At 54.9% G+C, this 17,603-nt stretch overlaps 1 protein-coding gene across 2 annotated transcripts in view; it reads right to left on the bottom strand.

Annotated features, from left to right (window-relative positions):
• The window catches only part of NACC2 (NACC family member 2), a 334,865-nt gene extending 318,268 nt beyond the window's left edge, over window positions 1–16,597 (bottom strand). For both annotated transcript variants that reach the window (XM_063935832.1, XM_063935834.1), the window contains exon 1: window positions 16,413–16,597. The gene's annotated coding sequence lies outside the window, so the exon portion shown is untranslated. The remainder of the gene's footprint in view (window positions 1–16,412) is intronic.
• Between the last annotated feature and the right edge of the window lie 1,006 nt (window positions 16,598–17,603).

Here is a 17,603-nt window from a genome sequence, read left to right as displayed (position 1 = left end):
CTATCACATTATACAGTGTGCAGTCCAGCACCGAGCTCTATCACATTATACAGTGTGCAGTCCAGCACGAGCTCTGTCACATTATACAGCGTGTAGTCCAGCACCGAGCTCTGTCACATTATACAGTGTGCAGTCCAGCACCGAGCTCTGTCACATTATACAGCGTGTAGTCCAGCACCGAGCTCTGTCACATTATACAGCGTGCAGTCCAGCACCGAGCGCTGTCACATTATATAGCGTGCAGTCCAGCACCGAGCGCTGTCACATTATACAGTGTGCAGTCCAGCACCGAGCTCTATCACATTATACAGCGTGCAGTCCAGCACCGAGCTCTGTCACATTATACAGTGTGCAGTCCAGCACCGAGCTCTATCACATTATACAGCGTGCAGTCCAGCACCGAGCTCTGTCACATTATACAGTGTGCAGTCCAGCACGAGCTCTGTCACATTATACAGCGTGTAGTCCAGCACCTAGCTCTGTCACATTATACAGCGTGCAGTCCAGCACTGAGCTCTGTCACATTATACAGCGTGCAGTCCAGCACCGAGCTCTGTCACATTATACAGTGTGCAGTCCAGCACCGAGCGCTGTCACATTATACAGTGTGCAGTCCAGCACCGAGCGCTGTCACATTATACAGTGTGCAGTCCAGCACCGAGCTCTGTCACATTATATAGTGTGCAGTCCAGCACCGAGCTCTGTCACATTATACAGTGTGCAGTCCAGCACCGAGCTCTGTCACATTATACAGTGTGCAGTCCAGCACCGAGCTCTGTCACATTATACAGTGTGCAGTCCAGCACCGAGCGCTGTCACATTATACAGCATGCAGTCCAGCACCGAGCTCTGTCACATTATATAGCGTGCAGTCCAGCACCGAGCTCTGTCACATTATACAGTGTGCAGTCCAGCACCGAGCTCTGTCACATTGTACAGTGTGCAGTCCAGCACCGAGCTCTGTCACATTATACAGTGTGCAGTCCAGCACCGAGCTCTGTCACATTATACAGTATGCAGTCCAGCACCGAGCTCTGTCACATTATACAAAGTGCAGTCCAGCACCGAGCTCTGTCACATTATATAGCGTGCAGTCCAGCACCGAGCTCTGTCACATTATACAGCGTGCAGTCCAGCACCGAGCTCTTTCACATTATATAGTGTGCAGTCCAGCACCGAGCTCTGTCACATTATACAGCGTGCAGTCCAGCACCGAGCTCTGTCACATTATACAGCGTGCAGTCCAGCACCGAGCGCTGTCACATTATATAGCGTACAGTCCAGCACCGAGCTCTGTCACATTATACAGCGTGCAGTCCAGCACCGAGCTCTTTCACATTATATAGTGTGCAGTCCAGCACCGAGCTCTGTCACATTATACAGTGTGCAGTCCAGCACCGAGCTCTGTCACATTATACAGCGTGCAGTCCAGCACCGAGCTCTGTCACATTATATAGCGTGCAGTCCAGCACCGAGCTCTGTCACATTATACAGTGTGCAGTCCAGCACCGAGCTCTATCACATTATACAGTGTGCAGTCCAGCACCGAGCTCTATCACATTATACAGCGTGCAGTCCAGCACCGAGCGCTGTCACATTATACAGCGTGCAGTCCAGCACCGAGCTCTGTCACATTATACAGCGTGCAGTCCAGCACCGAGCGCTGTCACATTATACAGTGTGCAGTCCAGCACCGAGCTCTATCACATTATACAGTGTGCAGTCCAGCACCGAGCTCTATCACATTATACAGTGTGCAGTCCAGCACCGAGCTCTATCACATTATACAGTGTGCAGTCCAGCACCGAGCTCTATCACATTATACAGTGTGCAGTCCAGCACCGAGCTCTATCACATTATACAGCGTGCAGTCCAGCACCGAGCTCTATCACATTATACAGCGTGCAGTCCAGCACCGAGCTCTATCACATTATACAGTGTGCAGTCCAGCACCGAGCTCTATCACATTATACAGCGTGCAGTCCAGCACCGAGCTCTATCACATTATACAGTGTGCAGTCCAGCACCGAGCTCTGTCACATTATACAGCGTGCAGTCCAGTACCAAGCGCTGTCACATTATACAGTGTGCAGTCCAGCACCGAGCTCTATCACATTATACAGCATGCAGTCCAGCACCGAGCTCTATCACATTATACAGCGTGCAGTCCAGCACCGAGCTCTATCACATTATACAGTGTGCAGTCCAGCACCGAGCTCTATCACATTATACAGTGTGCAGTCCAGCACCGAGCTCTATCACATTATACAGTGTGCAGTCCAGCACCGAGCTCTATCACATTATACAGCGTGCAGTCCAGCACCGAGCTCTGTCACATTATACAAAGTGCAGTCCAGCACCGAGCTCTGTCACATTATACAGCGTGCAGTCCAGCACGAGCTCTATCACATTATATAGCGTGCAGTCCAGCACCGAGCTCTGTCACATTATACAAAGTGCAGTCCAGCACCGAGCTCTGTCACATTATACAGCGTGCAGTCCAGCACGAGCTCTATCACATTATACAGCGTGCAGTCCAGCACGAGCTCTGTCACATTATACAGCGTGCAGTCCAGCACCGAGCGCTGTCACATTATACAAAGTGCAGTCCAGCACCGAGCTCTGTCACATTATACAGCGTGCAGTCCAGCACCGAGCTCTGTCACATTATACAGCGTGCAGTCCAGCACCGAGCGCTGTCACATTATATAGCGTACAGTCCAGCACCGAGCTCTGTCACATTATACAGCGTGCAGTCCAGCACCGAGCTCTTTCACATTATATAGTGTGCAGTCCAGCACCGAGCTCTGTCACATTATACAGTGTGCAGTCCAGCACCGAGCTCTGTCACATTATACAGCGTGCAGTCCAGCACCGAGCTCTGTCACATTATATAGCGTGCAGTCCAGCACCGAGCTCTGTCACATTATACAGTGTGCAGTCCAGCACCGAGCTCTATCACATTATACAGTGTGCAGTCCAGCACCGAGCTCTATCACATTATACAGCGTGCAGTCCAGCACCGAGCGCTGTCACATTATACAGCGTGCAGTCCAGCACCGAGCTCTGTCACATTATACAGCGTGCAGTCCAGCACCGAGCGCTGTCACATTATACAGTGTGCAGTCCAGCACCGAGCTCTATCACATTATACAGTGTGCAGTCCAGCACCGAGCTCTATCACATTATACAGTGTGCAGTCCAGCACCGAGCTCTATCACATTATACAGTGTGCAGTCCAGCACCGAGCTCTATCACATTATACAGTGTGCAGTCCAGCACCGAGCTCTATCACATTATACAGCGTGCAGTCCAGCACCGAGCTCTATCACATTATACAGCGTGCAGTCCAGCACCGAGCTCTATCACATTATACAGTGTGCAGTCCAGCACCGAGCTCTGTCACATTATACAGCGTGCAGTCCAGTACCGAGCGCTGTCACATTATACAGTGTGCAGTCCAGCACCGAGCTCTATCACATTATACAGCATGCAGTCCAGCACCGAGCTCTATCACATTATACAGCGTGCAGTCCAGCACCGAGCTCTATCACATTATACAGTGTGCAGTCCAGCACCGAGCTCTATCACATTATACAGTGTGCAGTCCAGCACCGAGCTCTATCACATTATACAGTGTGCAGTCCAGCACCGAGCTCTATCACATTATACAGCGTGCAGTCCAGCACCGAGCTCTGTCACATTATACAAAGTGCAGTCCAGCACCGAGCTCTGTCACATTATACAGCGTGCAGTCCAGCACGAGCTCTATCACATTATATAGCGTGCAGTCCAGCACCGAGCTCTGTCACATTATACAAAGTGCAGTCCAGCACCGAGCTCTGTCACATTATACAGCGTGCAGTCCAGCACGAGCTCTATCACATTATACAGCGTGCAGTCCAGCACGAGCTCTGTCACATTATACAGCGTGCAGTCCAGCACCGAGCGCTGTCACATTATACAAAGTGCAGTCCAGCACGAGCTCTATCACATTATACAGCGTGCAGTCCAGCACCGAGCTCTGTCACATTATACAGCGTGCAGTCCAGCACCGAGCGCTGTCACATTATACAAAGTGCAGTCCAGCACCGAGCTCTGTCACATTATACAGCGTGCAGTCCAGCACCGACCTCTGTCATATTATATAGCGTGCAGTCCAGCACAGAGCTCTGTCACATTATATAGTATGTAGTCCAGCACCGAGCTCTGTCACATTATACAGCGTGCAGTCCAGCACCGAGCTCTGTCACATTATACAGCGTGCAGTCCAGCACCGAGCTCTGTCACATTATATAGCGTGCAGTCCAGCACCGAGCTCTGTCACATTATACAGCGTGCAGTCCAGCACCGAGCTCTATCACATTATACAGCGTGCAGTCCAGCACCGACCTCTGTCATATTATATAGCGTGCAGTCCAGCACCGAGCTCTGTCACATTATACAGCGTGCAGTCCAGCACCGAGCTCTGTCACATTATATAGCGTGCAGTCCAGCACGAGCTCTATCACATTATACAGCGTGCAGTCCAGCACCGAGCTCTGTCACATTATACAGCGTGCAGTCCAGCACCGAGCGCTGTCACATTATACAAAGTGCAGTCCAGCACCGAGCTCTGTCACATTATACAGCGTGCAGTCCAGCACCGACCTCTGTCATATTATATAGCGTGCAGTCCAGCACAGAGCTCTGTCACATTATATAGTATGTAGTCCAGCACCGAGCTCTGTCACATTATACAGCGTGCAGTCCAGCACCGAGCTCTGTCACATTATACAGCGTGCAGTCCAGCACCGAGCTCTGTCACATTATATAGCGTGCAGTCCAGCACCGAGCTCTGTCACATTATACAGCGTGCAGTCCAGCACCGAGCTCTATCACATTATACAGCGTGCAGTCCAGCACCGACCTCTGTCATATTATATAGCGTGCAGTCCAGCACCGAGCTCTGTCACATTATACAGCGTGCAGTCCAGCACCGAGCTCTGTCACATTATATAGCGTGCAGTCCAGCACCGAGCTCTGTCACATTATACAGCGTGCAGTCCAGCACCGAGCTCTGTCACATTATACAGCGTGCAGTCCAGCACCGAGCTCTGTCACATTATATAGTATGCAGTCCAGCACCGAGCTCTGTCACATTATACAGCGTGCAGTCCAGCACGAGCTCTGTCACATTATATAGCGTGCAGTCCAGCACGAGCTCTGTCACATTATACAGCGTGCAGTCCAGCACCGATCTCTGTCACATTATACAGCGTGCAGTCCAGCACTGAGGTCTATCACATTATACAGCGTGCAGTTCAGCACCGAGCTCTGTCACATTATATAGCGTGCAGTCCAGTACCGACCTCTGTCATATTATATAGCGTGCAGTCCAGCACCTAGCTCTGTCACATTATACAGCGTGCAGTCCAGCACCGAGCTCTGTCACATTATATAGCGTGCAGTACAGCACCGAGCTCTGGGGGTCATTCCGAGTTGTTCGCTCGGTAAAAATCTTCGCATCGCAGCGATTTTCCGCTTAATGCGCATGCGCAATGTCCGCACTGCGACTGCGCCAAGTAAATTTGCTATGCACTTAGGAATTTTACTCACGTCATTTTCATCGTTCTGGCGATCGTAATGTGATTGACAGGAAATGGGTGTTACTGGGCGGAAACAGGCCGTTTTATTGGCGTGTGGGAAAAAACGCTACCGTTTCCGGAAAAAACGCAGGAGTGGCTGGAGAAACGGGGGAGTGTCTGGGCGAACGCTGGGTGTGTTTTTGACGTCAAACCAGGAACGACAAGCAGTGAAATGATCGCAGATGCCGAGTAAGTCTGAAGCTACTCAGAAACTGCTACGAGGTGTGTAATCGCAATATTGCGAATACATCGTTCGCAATTTTAAGATGCTAAGATTCACTCCCAGTAGGCGGCGGCTTAGCATGAGCAAATCTGCTAAAATTCACTTGCGAGCGAACAACTCGGAATGACCCCCTCTGTCACATTATACAGCGTGCAGTCCAGCACCGAGCTCTGTCACATTATATAGCGTGCAGTCCAGCACCGAGCTCTATCACATTATACAGCGTGCAGTCCAGCACCGAGCTCTATCACATTATATAGCGTGCAGTCCAGCACCGAGCTCTGTCACATTATACAGTATGCAGTCCAGCACCGACCTATCACATTATACAGCGTGCAGTTGTAAAAGTAGAGCGTGTCCGATTGGCAGATATTACGGGACCGGGACGCATTAGGGGTGGAGCCCTCGCTGATAAGTAAGAACTCTTACGCAGTTATTTCTACGGACGATAACTTTCACTGCTGTTTAATATTTTAGCTTTCTAAAAAAAAAAAAAAAAAGAGATAAAACAATGTGATAGATCATCAATTACTCAATACACAAGATACCCGCTTGGCAGGCAGAAGGGCACATCGCTGCCCACAACACAACATAAATGCCTTTTAAAAGGAAGGAACACACCAGCAGTACGCAGATGAATGAGTCAGCATGTAATGGAGTCTCCATCTAAGTGATCGGAGGGAGCGCCTTCCACACAGAGAACACAAAGTACTTGTCTCAATACTTTCTTTTTACTCAGGGATAAGCAGCTCTGAATAATGCATATTACAGAACAGCAAATGTGATTTAAAGATGACATGCTGTACGGATTTATCCTGCACCAAGGGGCACGCGAGGTATCCGAAACCAGCCAGGAAGTGAGCAAGAAACATTTACACGTCTACAGATATTACCATCCATTAAAGGGACATGGGTAATTCAGACCTTATCGCAGCAGCAAATATGTTAGCAGTTGGACAAAACAATGTGCACTGCTGGTGGGGCAGATGTAACATGTGCAGAGAGAGTTAAATTTGGGTGGGTTATATTGTTTCTGTGCAGGGTAAATACTGGCTGCTTTATTTTTACACTGCAATTTAGATTTCAGTTTAAACAAACCCCACCCAAATCGAACTCTCTCTGCACATGTTACATCTGCCCCCCCCTGCAGTGCACGTTACATCTGCCCTGCCTGCAGTGCACATGGTTTTGCCCAAATGCTAACAAATGTGCTGCTGCGATCAACTCTGAATTAGGCCCTCAGTCTGCTACAGAGTCCCTCACAGCGGCCAGTCTCACCCGGTGATACCTCTGAACCAGGCACAGAGTCCCTCACAGCGGCCAGTCTCACCCGGTGATATCTCTGACTCAGGCACAGAGTCCCTCACAGCGGCCAGTCTCACCCGGTGATACCTCTGACCCAGGCACAGAGTCCCTCACAGCGGCCAGTCTCACCCGGTGATATCTCTGACTCAGGCACAGAGTCCCTCACAGCGGCCAGTCTCACCCGGTGATATCTCTGAACCAGGCACAGAGTCCCTCACAGCGGCCAGTCTCACCCGGTGATATCTCTGACTCAGGCACAGAGTCCCTCACAGCGGCCAGTCTCACCCGGTGATACCTCTGACCCAGGCACGGGCACAGAGTCCCTCACAGCGGCCAGTCTCACCCGGTGATACCTCTGACCCAGGCACAGAGTCCCTCACAGCGGCCAGTCTCACCCGGTGATATCTCTGACTCAGGCACAGAGTCCCTCACAGCGGCCAGTCTCACCCGGTGATATCTCTGACTCAGGCACAGAGTCCCTCACAGCGGCCAGTCTCACCCGGTGATACCTCTGACCCAGGCACGGGCACAGAGTCCCTCACAGCGGCCAGTCTCACCCGGTGATACCTCTGACCCAGGCACAGAGTCCCTCACAGCGGCCAGTCTCACCCGGTGATATCTCTGACCCAGGCACGGGCACAGTGTCCCTCACAGCGGCCAGTCTCACCCGGTGATACTTCTGACCCAGGTACAGTGTCCCTCACAGCGGCCAGTCTCACCCGGTGATATCTCTGACTCAGGCACAGAGTCCCTCACAGCGGCTAGTCTCACCCGGTGATACCTCTGACCCAGGCACGGGCACAGAGTCCCTCACAACGGCCAGTCTCACCCGGTGAAACCTCTGACCCAGGCACGGGCACAGAGTCCCTCACAGCGGCCAGTCTCACCCAGTGATACCTCTGACCCAGGCACAGAGTCCCTCACAGCGGCCAGTCTCACCCGGTGATATCTCTGACCCAGGCACGGGCACAGTGTCCCTCACAGCGGCCAGTCTCACCCGGTGATACTTCTGACCCAGGTACAGTGTCCCTCACAGCGGCCAGTCTCACCCGGTGATATCTCTGACTCAGGCACAGAGTCCCTCACAGCGGCTAGTCTCACCCGGTGATACCTCTGACCCAGGCACGGGCACAGAGTCCCTCACAACGGCCAGTCTCACCCGGTGATACCTCTGACCCAGGCACGGGCACAGTGTCCCTCACAGCGGCCAGTCTCACCCGGTGATATCTCTGACTCAGGCACAGAGTCCCTCACAACGGCCAGTCTCACCCGGTGATACCTCTGACCCAGGCACGGGCACAGAGTCCCTCACAGCGGCCAGTCTCACCCGGTGATATCTCTGACCCAGGCACAGAGTCCCTCACAGCGGCCAGTCTCACCCGGTGATACCTCTGACCCAGGCACGGGCACAGTGTCCCTCACAGCGGCCAGTCTCACCCGGTGATACCTCTGACCCAGGCACAGGCACAGAGTCCCTCACAGCGGCCAGTCTTACCCGGTGATACCTCTGACCCAGGCACAGTGTCCCTCACAGCGGCCAGTCTCACCCGGTGATACCTCTGACCCAGGCATGGGCACAGTGTCCCTCACAGCGGCCAGTCTCACCCGGTGATACCTCTGACCCAGGCACAGGCACAGAGTCCCTCACAGCGGCCAGTCTCACCCGGTGATACCTCTGACCCAGGCACAGTGTCCCTCACAGCGGCCAGTCTCACCCGGTGATACCTCTGATCCAGGCATGGGCACAGAGTCCCTCACAGCGGCCAGTCTCACCCGGTGATACCTCTGACCCAGGCACGGGCACAGAGTCCCTCACAGCGGCCAGTCTCACCCGGTGATACCTCTGACCCAGGAACGGGCACAGAGTTCCTCACAGCGGCCAGTCTCACCCGGTGATATCTCTAATCCAGGCATGGGCACAGAGTCCCTCACAGCGGCCAGTCTCACCCGGTGATACCTCTGACCCAGGCATGGGCACAGAGTTCCTCACAGCGGCCAGTCTCACCCGGTGATACTTCTGACCCAGGCATGGGCACAATGTCCCTCACAGCGGCCAGTCTCACCCGGTGATACCTCTGACCCAGGCACGGGCACAGAGTCCCTCACAGCGGCCAGTCTCACCCGGTGATACATCTGACCCAGGCACAGAGTCCCTCACAGCGGCCAGTCTCACCCGGTGATACCTCTGATCCAGGCATGGGCACAGAGTTCCTCACAGCGGCCAGTCTCACCCGGTGATACCTCTGATCCAGGCATGGGTACAGAGTCCCTCACAGCGGCCAGTATCACCCGGTGATACATCTGACCCAGACACGGGCACAGAGTCCCTCACAGCGGCCAGTCTCACCCGGTGATACATCTGACCCAGACACGGGCACAGAGTCCCTCACAGCGGCCAGTCTCACCCGGTGATACCTCTGACCCAGGCACGGGCACAGAGTCCCTCACAGCGGCCAGTCTCACCCGGTGATACATCTGACCCAGGCACAGAGTCCCTCACAGCGGCCAGTCTCACACAGTGATACCTCTGACCCAGGCACGGGCACAGTGTCCCTCACAGCGGCCAGTCTCACCCGGTGATACCTCTGACCCAGGCACGGGCACAGAGTCCCTCACAGCGGCCAGTCTCACTCGGTGATACATCTGACCCAGGCACAGAGTCCCTCACAGCGGCCAGTCTCACCCAGTGATACCTCTGACCCAGGCACGGGCACAGTGTCCCTCACAGCGGCCAGTCTCACCCGGTGATACCTCTGACCCAGGCACGGGCACAGAGTCCCTCACAGCGGCCAGTCTCACCCGGTGATATCTCTGACCCAGACATGGGCACAGAGTTCCTCACAGCGGCCAGTCTCACCCGGTGATACCTCTGACCCAGGCACGGGCACAGAGTCCCTGACAGCGGCCAGTCTCACCCGGTGATACCTCTGACCCAGGCATGGGCACAATGTCAGTGTGGTACGCACGGCACAGGTGACATGACGGCCATGGGGCGGCGGTCCCAGCGAGGATTCATTCACACAGTGAGTGACAGGAAGCGCGTCACATTTTGTGGCTGCAATCTAGTACGCAGTAACCATGGCTCCAGCATCTTATTTCTGATGCCCATGCTATGTGACTATACTGTTACCACAAAATGTCCATTATTGATCGCTATGCGTCCGATGGGTGGGTCTCTGTACACAAACAACTAATCTCAGACGCCTTCACAAATCCCGGCGGACCTTTGCATTTGTGCACACAGCAGCTGCGACGGCATTGGCGCACATCTCTGAATGAGGCCCCCTGTCTTCCCTGGACTCAGCCAGTGAGCAGCAGCTTTATATGTTCAGAGGCCTCAGCCTAACTCTAGGTGTGGCCCCTGGACCTTCTACGTCTCTGGGCCACTTGCTACCCACCATTTATTCCAAAAAAACAGTAACAATGCCGCGGCCCCCCATGAGGGAATGACGCGTCTCCACTACAGATTGAAGTGATATTGGCTTAAGCAAAGCGTTAGCATCTGGCCTATTTTCGGGCCAGTGCGCACGCACAAGGACCGTTATGCGCGTTTGTGGTCCAGCCAATGCGATCACATCACATTGATCCGACCGCCTCTGCCCTAATGACAGCCAGAGGCGTTCACGGGGCGGTCGGAGGGCAGCGACGCAGCATTGTAGGGGTGTGGGAACAGGAACGAAGGCGGTTCCAGCATGTTTTCGGGGTTGTCGCGTGACAGGTAAGATGCCCACGCTGTGCCTGCCTTCTGCGCAGGCAGGGAGGGGGGCATCACTTATTTTGTGGGGACAGCGATGCCATTGCAATTGAATTGCGATCGTTAGCAGTTGCAGATTTGATAAGTTAGCAAAGCTCCAACTGATACGGAATCAGGGCCATTATACGTAACGTGGGCGGAGCCTGTGCATTCACACATACAGGACAAGAGCAACTGCAAAGCACCACAGAATAGGCCCCTTCCGCTGCTTACTCAGCACACGGCGCTCCCAACGCAGCACAAAAGGGTAATTACCTTAATAAAAAAATGTTTTATTCATATTACCAGCGGAAAACAGGAGAACCCAACACTAAGGGGGCTACTGAGCATCACCAGGACGCAGGTACCCGTCATATACAGTACCGGAAACCTCACAGGGCTCTGGGTTACAGCCGCCTCTATGTCCAACATGTTCCCCTAACAGTGGCGATACCGCAGGTGACTTTACACATACAACGCTCACGCACATTGGGGGTCATTCCCAGTTGATCGCTCGCTAGCAGTTTATAGCAGCCATGCAAACGCATAGTCGCCGCCCACCGGGGAGTGTATTTTCGCTTTGCAGGAGTGCGAACGCCTGTGCAGCCGAGCGGCTGCAAACACATTTTGTGCAAAACAAGACCAGCCCTGTAGTTACTTATTCTGTGCGATGATTGCTGCGACGAGTGACACGGTAATGACGTCAGATACCCGCCCAGCATACGTCCGGCCACGCCTCAGTTTTTCCAAACACTCCCAGAAAACGGTCAGTTGACACCCAGAAACACCCTCTTCCTGTCAATCTCCTTGCGTTCGGTTGTGCGATTGGAATCGTCGTTAGAACCAGTGCAAAACCACAAAGGACTTCATACCCGTACGGCGTGCCTGCGCATTGCGGTGCATACGCATGCGCAGATTAGCCGTTTTTTTCACTGATCGCTACGCAGTGAACAACGGCAGCTATCGATCAACTCGGAATGACCCCCATTATGCAAAGAACAAAGCGTAGACAGGTGGCACAAGAGCGAATGGTGATATGTCACTTTCACCAGGAATAGATTTACCAAGCTCATCTAGCAGGTTCTTATTCACAGGTGTAACGCTGCCCCGCCCACACTGTGCCCCCTCCCCATCACACTCTCTGTGCCCCCTCCCCATCACCACCGTACTCTCCGTGCCCCCTCCCCATCACCACCGTACTCTCTGTGCCCCCTCCCCATCACCACCGTACTCTCCGTGCCCCCTCCCCATCACCACCGTACTCTCTGTGCCCCTCCCCATCATACTCTCTGTGCCCCCTCCGCCATCACCACCGTACTCTCCGTGCCCCCTCCCCATCACCACCATACTCTCTGTGCCCCTCCCCATCATACTCTCTGTGCCCCCTCCCCATCACCACCGTACTCTGTGCCCCCTCCCCATCACACTCTCTGTGCCCCCTCCCCATCACCACCGTACTCTCTGTGCCCCCTCCCCATCACCACCATACTCTCTGTGCCCCCTCCCCATCACCACCATACTCTCTGTGCCCCCTCCGCCATCACCACCGTACTCTCTGTGCCCCCTCCCCATCACACTCTCTGCGCCCCCTCCACATCACCACCGTACTCTCTGTGCCCCCTCCCCATCACCACCGTACTCTCTGTGCCCCCTCCCCATCACACTCTCTGTGCCCCCTCCCCATCACCACCGTACTCTGTGCCCCCTCCCCACCATACTCTCTGTGCCCCCTCCCCACCGTACTCTCTGTGCCCCCTCCCCATTACCACCGTACTCTCTGTGCCCCCTCCCCACCGTACTCTCTGTGCCCCCTCCCCATCACAACCGTACTCTCCGTGCCCCCTCCCCGTCACCACCATACTCTCTGTGCCCCTCCCCATCATACTCTCTGTGCCCCCTCCGCCATCACCACCATACTCTCCGTGCCCCCTCCCCATCACCACCGTACTCTCTGTGCCCCTCCCCATCATACTCTCTGTGCCCCCTCCGCCATCACCACCGTACTCTCCGTGCCCCCTCCCCATCACCACCATACTCTCTGTGCCCCTCCCCATCATACTCTCTGTGCCCCCTCCCTATCACCACCGTACTCTGTGCCCCCTCCCCATCACACTCTCTGTGCCCCCTCCCCATCACCACCGTACTCTCTGTGCCCCCTCCCCATCACCACCATACTCTCTGTGCCCCCTCCCCATCACCACCATACTCTCTGTGCCCCCTCCGCCATCACCACCGTACTCTCTGTGCCCCCTCCCCATCACACTCTCTGTGCCCCCTCCACATCACCACCGTACTCTCTGTGCCCCCTCCCCATCACCACCGTACTCTCTGTGCCCCCTCCCCATCACCACCGTACTCTCTGTGCCCCCACCCCATCACACTCTCTGTGCTCCCTCCCCATCACCACCGTACTCTGTGCCCCCTCCCCACCATACTCTCTGTGCCCCCTCCCCACCGTACTCTCTGTGCCCCCTCCCCATCACCACCGTACTCTCTGTGCCCCCTCCCCACCGTACTCTCTGTGCCCCCTCCCCATCACCACCGTACTCTCCGTGCCCCCTCCCCGTCACCACCATACTCTCTGTGCCCCTCCCCATCATACTCTCTGTGCCCCCTCCGCCATCACCACCGTACTCTCCGTGCCCCCTCCCCATCACCACCATACTCTCTGTGCCCCTATCCATCATGCTCTCTGTGCCCCCTCCCCATCACACTCTCTGTGCCCCCTCCCCATCGTACTCTCTGTGCCCCCTCCCCATCACACTCTCTGTGCCCCCTCCCCATCACACTCTCTGTGCCCCCTCCCCATCACCACCGTACTCTCTGTGCCCCCTCCCCATCATACTCTCTGTGCCCCCTCCCCATCACCACCATACTCTCTGTGCCCCTATCCATCATGCTCTCTGTGCCCCCTCCCCATCACACTCTCTGTGCCCCCTCCCCATCGTACTCTCTGTGCCCCCTCCCCATCACACTCTCTGTGCCCCCTCCCCATCACACTCTCTGTGCCCCCTCCCCATCACCACCGTACTCTCTGTGCCCCCTCCCCATCATACTCTCTGTGCCCCCTCCCCATCACCACCGTACTCTGTGCCCTCTCCCCATCACACTCTCTGTACCCCCTCCCCATCACCACCGTACTCTCTGTGCCCCCTCCCCATCATAGTCTCTGTGCCCTCTCCCCATCACACTCTCTGTGCCCCCTCCCCATCGTACTCTCTGTGCCCCCTCCCCATCACACTCTCTGTGCCCCCTCCCCATCACACTCTCTGTGCCCCCTCCCCATCACCACCGTACTCTCTGTGCCCCCTCCCCATCATACTCTCTGTGCCCCCTCCCCATCACCACCATACTCTCTGTGCCCCTATCCATCATGCTCTCTGTGCCCCCTCCCCATCACACTCTCTGTGCCCCCTCCCCATCGTACTCTCTGTGCCCCCTCCCCATCACACTCTCTGTGCCCCCTCCCCATCACACTCTCTGTGCCCCCTCCCCATCACCACCGTACTCTCTGTGCCCCCTCCCCATCATACTCTCTGTGCCCCCTCCCCATCACCACCGTACTCTGTGCCCTCTCCCCATCACACTCTCTGTACCCCCTCCCCATCACCACCGTACTCTCTGTGCCCCCTCCCCATCATAGTCTCTGTGCCCCCTCCCCATCACACTCTCTGTGCCCCCTCCCCATCGTACTCTCTGTGCCCCCTCCCCATCACACTCTCTGTGCCCCCTCCCCATCACCACCATACTCTCTGTGCCCAACTGGTTACTAAGCCGGTGGTGTGGGCAGAAGCGCCTGTGACTAGTGTCATGTGATCAGCCAGAGCCAAGGAGATGAGAGCTGGCAGGCTTAGTGCAGTGATGTCACTGAGCGTGCTCCTGCCAGCACTGTGGTACAGGCTGTGCTCATTACTCATTACTACATATACCTGCCCAGGAGATTGTGTTTGTACTGCGCACGTGCGGTGATTGATTAGCGACGGCGGATGTCGTGACAATTAATTCTCAAAGTGAGTGACAGGTAGTGAGTGATGCTCAGAGGACCAATGATGTGACCGATGGCGTATCTATGTACACAAGCGGCAACGCTGTGACCGATGGCGCATCTATGTACACAAGCGGCAACGCTGTGACCGATGGCGCATCTATGTACACAAGCGGCAACGCTGTGACCGATGGCGCATCTATGTACACAAGCGGCAACGCTGTGACCGATGGCGCATCTATGTACACAAGCGGCAACGCTGTGACCGATGGCGCATCTATGTACACAAGCGGCGGGTGAAAGACGTGCGTGCCCCTGTACAAATCCAAGCAGCGGCGTCATTAGTAAATATCCGCAGATCCACTGCGCCTGAATACGCCTGCACCTACCCATCAGGCCCCGTATTATCAGCGACGATGCACAGCGCAGTACATGTGACCGGACCGCCCCATACCGTACGCTCATCACTATCAGTGCGCGGCAGCCCTATGCCGGGTGCAAGAGATCCACCTGAACACAAAGCAGACAACACGGAGCAGCCTGCAGTGCTGTCCACATGCCCTCAGTAACCTATGTCCTAATTCTGGCCTGACCGCTCCTCTGTGAATTTGCGGAGGTTTGCGATCGGATAGTCACCAGACAGACAGTGTGCAAGTCTGCGTACGCCGTGCGAAAAGCTTTATAAACGCCGGTCACCTGCAAATCCGTTCCCAACACACTCACCATGGAATGATTTTCCAGGGTGTGCAGTGTGTGCGCAGCCCAGGACTCACTCCTCCAGTGCGATACACACAGGCTGATCGGGGCCGGAGCTGACGTCACACACCCATCCTGGGAACGCCTGCGTCCTGACACTCCCAGAAAACGGGCAGTTACCACCCCAAAACGCCCGCTTCCTGTCAATCAGCCTGCGATCGCCTAGCTTGGTCTCGCGCCTGCGCGTTAGGATCCGTACGCATTTTCGCACAACTGCGATCAGGTCTGAATTAGGCCCCTTAGCCCCGTTACCACCTAGTTATATACGCTCAGCGCCGAAGCATGCGCACTGCAAAACCGACCCGAGTTCGCCTCTCCATCTGCCCCAGGTCCACACTCCACCTGCGGGTGATCCCCCCCAAAACAGCTGGGACTATTGAGAGGCTCACAACGTTCTCTGGTGCCGCACAGAGAAGGAAGAGTATGGGGGGCTTCCAGCTAATTCCCCACTCTGTCTTACCCTGCTCCATAAATACTGTGGCGGAGCTGAATCAGTGAACCCGCCGTCACCAAGGACAGATGTCTCCCCTGGGTGCCTTCGCTGCAGCACGCCGCTGATGTATATGTGACACCAGAGACCCCCGGTCAGCTTCCTGCAGTGAGAGCTGGCGCCTGATGAAAGAAAGCGTGCCTTAGGATGCAGCAATACTACCGCTCTGATAGAGTGCAAGCTCTGCAGCCCAGTAATGGCATTCCTTGCACAACTCCATACATTCTTTTCTGCAAACTCTTACAGGCTCCTTTATCAATGCTGCCAGAGTGTTAAGAAAGACAGGGGCGTACCTGCCGGGGGTGGCCATTACACAGGGGCCGGAATGCAGGCTGTGGATGGGCACGGATGTCCAGGCCTCCGCTGGGCACCCAGACAGGCTCCGTCTCGCTCCCCGAGCTCCAGGCTCAAAGCTACTGCAGCAGGAAGTGATTCCAACTCACACGGACTTTCTCTGACCTCACCCTCCATGGCAACTGGGAATTTAAAGGGACAGCTTTCCCCGACCTGTACTGGGATAAAACCAAATGTCACCAACTTTATGTGCACAGTGCAGGCGTGCGCCAATGTGACACTGCCAGGGATCATTCCGACCTGATCGCACGCTGATGTTTTTCGCAGCGCTGCGATCAGGTTACTACTGCGCATGCATATACACCACAATGCGCAGGCGCGTTATACGGGTACAAAGCGGTTCGTTGCTGAGCGATAGATTTAAAGAAGAATCCATTCGCACGGGCGAACACAAGGAGATTGACAGGTAAAAGGCGTTTATGGATGTCAACTGACCGTTTTCTGGGAGTGGTTGGAAAAACGCAGGCGTGTCCAAGGGTTTGCAGGGCGGGTGTCTGACGTCAATTCCGGCCCCTGGACAGGCTGATGTGATCGCAGCGGCTGAGTAAGTTCTGGAAATCTCAGAAACTGCACAAAGTTTTTTTGTACCGCTCGGCTGCACATGCGATCGCATACCTGCACAGTTGAAGTACACTCCTCTATAGGCGGCGACTATCTGATCGCAGCGCTGCAAAAAATAGCTAGCGAGCGATCAACTCGGAATGACCCCCTAAGTACCAAACGTAATGCGCGCAGGAGCTGACAATCTATTCAGCAGTATTCCTGTAGCGCACCAGGTAATTGCTCTCGGCATCTGTTATACAGATGAGACTCACACAGGATAAAGATAGAAAACCCAGAGATATCTGATCCCATCTGTGTCGCGTCCGGTCCTGAATCTACCGCTCGAGGCGCCGTGTGCGCACAGATGTTCTGTAATATCAGAGTCACTGGAGACTAGGGGGTAGATTTACTAAGGTGCGGCTTTACAGAAGTGGAGATGTTGCCCATAGCAACCAATCAGACTCTACTTATGACTTATTTAGGAGCCTCTACATAATAGCTAGAATCTGATTGGTTGCTATATACCCCTAATAGCGTGAACACATACATGTAATACATGGCATTATAATCTACAGCAACATTTCTAG

This window comes from Pseudophryne corroboree, chromosome 8, assembly GCF_028390025.1.
Source record: "Pseudophryne corroboree isolate aPseCor3 chromosome 8, aPseCor3.hap2, whole genome shotgun sequence".
Taxonomy (NCBI): domain Eukaryota; kingdom Metazoa; phylum Chordata; class Amphibia; order Anura; family Myobatrachidae; genus Pseudophryne; species Pseudophryne corroboree.
This window is presented reverse-complemented; position numbering and strand designations above follow the sequence as displayed.